The sequence below is a fragment of the Chiloscyllium plagiosum genome, chromosome 24, assembly GCF_004010195.1.
Source record: "Chiloscyllium plagiosum isolate BGI_BamShark_2017 chromosome 24, ASM401019v2, whole genome shotgun sequence".
NCBI lineage: Eukaryota > Metazoa > Chordata > Chondrichthyes > Orectolobiformes > Hemiscylliidae > Chiloscyllium > Chiloscyllium plagiosum.
Window position 1 is genome coordinate 4,272,255 of NC_057733.1, and position 5,393 is coordinate 4,277,647.

The window sequence follows — 5,393 nt, forward strand, 5'->3', positions numbered from 1 at the left end:
CCAATGATCAATTCCTGTCTGACCATAGGAAAAGTGTCAGAGGACTGGAGGATGGCTAATGTGATTTTTCACTATTCAAGTGATGAACCAAGAAAATACAGACCAGAATTTTTTGAAAATGTGATCAAGTGTGTGAATGAGGGACGCTCAGTTGATATAGATTATATGGATTTTAGCAAAGCTTTTGATAATACCCCATATGGTGGACTGACAGAGAAGGTTAAAGCACATGTAATTCAAGGAAACTTGGTGAGGTGGATCAGAAACTGGCTTTGTAATAGGGTGCAAAAGGTAGTGGCAGAAGGCTATTTAAGTGACTAGAGGCTGGTGTCCAGTAATGTACCATAAGGATCAGTAATGGGACCTTTACTGCTTGTTATACACATAAAATGATATACAAGTAGTTCTCCAATAATGCCATAGTTACGTTCCAGCAAAACCTCACGTATTGAAAAATTGCTTAATATAAATAACGGGGCTATGGGAAAAGTGGAGTTAGGGGCAGACCAGCAAAAAATATCACACAAAATTGCTAAAAATCACCTAAAAGTCTAACACAAAGTAAAGCACAGCCTGAATGAAGATTGAAATCATAGGTCAATCACAGAGGGCATAGTTTTGGGGTAAGGGGGAGGAGATTCAGAGGGGATTTGGGAAAAAACATTTTCACTCAATGGATGATGGGAGTCTGGAATGCACAGCCTGGAAAAGCAGTGGCGGCCATAAACCTTACAATCTTTAAAAGCTATTTCACTGAGCATTTGAAATATCAGTATTGAGAGTATTTTGCTGGGAAAGCACAGCAAGTCAGGCAGATTCGAGAAGCAGGAGAATCAACATTTCAGGCATAAGCCCGTCATCATTTGAAATATCATAACATTCAAGGTTATGAGACAAGTGCAGGAAATTGGAATTAGTGCCGTTAGTGGCATTTATTATTGGGGTAGATTGAACGGTTTGCCAAGGAAGTTTAGAAGGAAAGAAAAAGGCCATACTTTTAGAATTAGCAAAGAAGTTAGATTTGGGTTTAACCAAGGACAAAAGTAAAGCTGAAATTGTAAAGAGGTTACTCAAACACTTAGATGTGTCAGAGAAACAGACAAGTGCAGTAGACGTAGAAAAACTTAAATTACAATTGAGGAGAATGGAGTGAGAAGATAAACAGAGAGAGGAAGAGAGAAAGAGAAAGAGAGAGAAGGAAGAGAAATGAGCAAAAAGAGAGAGGGGAAAGGGAGACAGAGAGAGAGAGAGAGAGAGAGAGAGAATGATTTTGAAATTGAGAAGTTGCAACTTGGTCAGCAAAGTCAAGTTAACAGGATGGAGATTAAAAGAGAAAGTAGTGATTATATATAAATATGTCAAAACTCTTGCCACATTTTGATGAAAAAGATGTTGAAGTCTTCTTTATTTCATTCAAAAACATTGGCTAGGCAGATCAAGTGGTCTGAGGATTTATGGGTAATGCTACCTCAGACTAAACTGGTGGGCAGAGCTAGTGCGGCATTTGCCATGATGTCAGATGAGGTGTCAAGAGATTATGAAGAGGTTAAACAGGCTATTTTTAAGTGCTATGAATTGGTACCAGAAGCGTATAGACAGTGGTTCAGAAACACAAAGAAGGAACCAGGTCAGACTTACATTGTGTTCAAAAGAATTAAACATAGTCAGTTTGATCGATGGGTGCGTGCTTTGAAAACAGATAAGATATCTGAGGCTCTAAGAGAGATTATTCTGCTGGAGGAGTTTAAAAACTCAATTGCAGAGATGATAAGAATTCATATGGAGGAACAGAGAGTTCAGGAAGTGAGATGGGTAGCAGAGTTAGTAGATGAGTACATGTTGGTGTTTAAGACAAGCTTCCGGCCAGAATTTCATCCTGCGAGAGATACAAATTGGGAGAAAGGGAGATCCTATACTACTAAACCAAGAGTGGAATACACTAGCAAGAATTTACCACAGGATAAAAGAAAAAGCCCAAGAGGGTGGAAAGGAGGTGAAAGGCTCGGGTGTTTAGACTGTGGTAAAGTGGGGCATGTAAAGTCACAGTGCTGGTCGTTAAAGAAAGGCCCTATGAGAAAAGATGTGGTGAAAGAAGCTAAGCCAGTGGCATTAGTGAAGGTAGTAAAGGAGACCCCAAGTAGAGCTGAGGAGCTGCAGTGGAGTGCTCAGCCGAGGCAGGGGCTGGGTATGGAGTTAGTGCCTGATCTCGACAAAGAATCCACCTCTGTGAGTAAAGTTTACTCAGAAAGAACAGGGGGAGAAGGACAAGAAGTTATAATTTGGAGAGAAACAGGATCTAGTCAGTCACTGATAGTAAGAGATGAGCGAATATGCGCTCTTTCTGATGTCACCCAACAGTGTGGTAATTTGTGGGATAGATGGACAGAAATTTAGCATTCCCCTATGTAAGATCAGGTTGGAGTGCCAACCCTAGACTGGGGAAGTTACAGTGGGAGTGATTGACAGTGTCAGTTCCAGGAACTGTTTGTTCTTGGGAATGATTTGGCAGGATCCAGGTGGGAGTGACACCCCTTGTTGTGGAGAAGCCCAAGGAAGACCAAGAAACTGAGGAGTTAAAACAGAAATAACCTGGTATTTTCCCAGACTGTGTGGTAACCAGATCCCACTATCATAAGTTACAGCATGAAGTGAAAAGTAAAGAGAAAGATGAAGAATATCCTGTTTGACTAATAGTGCAGGAAAAACCTGAACAGGCAGAGGGTCAGACAGAAGTGTTTAGTCCTGAAAGGCTAAGAGACTTGCAACTGCAAGACAAGACGATAAAAGATATATATGTGGATGCGTACTCTGAAAAGGAGGCAGAGAATATTCCAGAGGCTTATTATATGATAGAATCCTAAGACAGAAATGGAGATCATGGCAGGTTAGTGCGGTGGAGAAATGAACCAAAGTGCACCAGATTGTATTGCCGGTAGCATACAGACAGGAAGTGTTATGGGTAGCACATGAAATACCAGTAGGAGATCACCCAAGTGTACAGAAGACTCAGGCTAAGGTACAAAAACATTTTTATTAGCCTGGAATGCACATGGGTGCGGTTAACTTTTGCTGTATGTATCATACATGCCAAATGGCAGGTAAGCCACAGGCAGTAATAAAACCAGACACTTTGTTGCCAGTTCCCACATTTGAAGAACCTTTCATGCGGGTTATAATTGATTGAGTAGAACCTCTCTCGAGAATTAAAAGTGGGAATCAATATTTGTTAACCATAATGGATGTGTCTACCAGATTTCCGGAGGCAATTCCATTACGGAGTATCAAGGCAAAAAAGGTAGTAGAGGAGTTAGTAGCTTTCTTCACTCAGTATGGGCTACCCAGAGAGATTCAGTCAGACCAAGGGTCAAATTTTACTGCGAGACTGTTTGAGGAGGTTATGGCTAGTTTAGGTATACAGCACTTTAAATCCAGTGCATATCATTTAGAAAGGTGGCATCAGACCTCGAAGACCACGTTGTGAACATAATGTCAGGATTACCCGAATGATTGGGATAAAGCATCCCATTCATATTGTTTGCCATTAGAGATGCCCCAAATGAATCTGCTCAGTCTACTCCCTTTACATTAATATTCGGTCATGAAGCGAGAGGCCCTTTGAAATTGATTAAAGAAAAATTGACGGGACCAAAGTCGAAGATCTCACACTGAGATTATGTATCGGAGGTGAGGGGGAGACTAAATAGAGTAGGTGAGTTAGCGAAACAGCACCTAAAGAGGGCACAGTATAGAATGAAGCAGGTGGCAGATAAAAAGTTGAGAATTGGATGTTTTCCCAAGGGATAACGGTTTCAGACTGTTACCAGTGATAGGAGATCCCTTCAAAGCCAAGTTTCATGGTCCCTATTCAATGGAGAAAAAGTTGAGTCAGGTGAACTGTTTAGTAAAGATGCCAGATAGAAAAAAGGTATCAGGTATATCAGGTGAACATGTTGAAACCATATTATACCAGAGATAAAAGAACCGAAGAAATATGTTAGAGTGAGGAATCAAATCCAGTCGAGATGGATTTTGAGGTGCCTTAAGATAGAATAAAAAAATAAAAAAGTCCTTGAGGAGTGGGATAGATTAGTAAGTTATCTGTCTCAGGGGCTTAGAACACAGTTGAAAGATTTGTTACTGTCGTGGACATATATAAGAATCGGATGGTGGGTGGAGCTAATGCTATTGTACGCGAAGTAGATGTAGGAAGTACTGCTCTGATAAAACAACACCCCTATCAGCTTAATTCTTTCAAAGTCAGACAGGTTCAGATGGAGGTGGAGGCTGTGTTTGACAAGAACATCGAGCCAAGCCAGAGTGAGTGGAGTTCGCCGGTCATCTTAGTTCCCAAACCTGATTTTGTGTGGATTATCAGAAGGTCAACATCGTTACAAAAATCGGACTCATATCCAATTCCTAGATTGGACAACCGTGTCGAGAAAGTTGGACAAGCCAGTTACATTACAAGGTTGAAGTTAATGAGTGGTTACTGGCAGGTACCTTTATCAGAGTTGGCGAAAGAAATTTCTGAGTTTTGTAACCCCAAATGGCCACATCAGTGTAAAGCGATGCCCTTTGGAATGAAGAAGGCACCTGCCACATTTCAAAGGCTCATTAACAAAGTTGTGGTTGGGTTAACAAACTGTGCAGTCGATATGGACGATATAGTTAAAAGCAGGAGAACTACCAGACCCAGCATCAAGTGTACTAAAAAATGGTAACAATGTAACACTGGGTCGAACCACTTTATTTGTTCGTTGCTTGGAGACAAAAACAAATTTGAATTCGGCCAATCAGTTTAAACTATGTTTCAGGTATATCGAACTCCTATTAAGATTGTCAATATACTCAATTCAAACTTAAAAGCCAATGACATAATCTGATGCTCTGGAGTATAAAACCTGGGAAAAGTGAACGGTTGAGAGGAGAACTGCCATGTCCTAGCATGTAAGCGACTGCTTGAAAAAAAATCTCTTTCTTAAAAGTCCCTTTTCGATCAGTAACCTGTAATGTAGAAATTCCTAACAAGATGAAAGGATGACATAGGAAGATCCGAAGACAAGAACCTACAGCTGCCTGGTTTAGAGATAAGAAATGTTGTTTTTAAAATCTTAATTGTGAGTTGTATCAGACTAGTATTATAGGAGGGAAGGTAACCCATAGGTTACAGTAAGGAATCATAAATAGTTGTTAGTTAATTATTCTCTGTTATACTTTAAAGAAATAAAGTTGTTAATTTTTCTTTAAATAGTTCTTGGCCACTCAATTTTTTTCAGATTACTGCATGGGATAAATCTTTTCTGTGTTGCTGGTTGCTGTGTTGCTGTGCCGCTGGGCGGCACGGTGGCACAGTGGTTAGCACTGCTGCCTCACAGCGCCAGAGACCCGGGTTC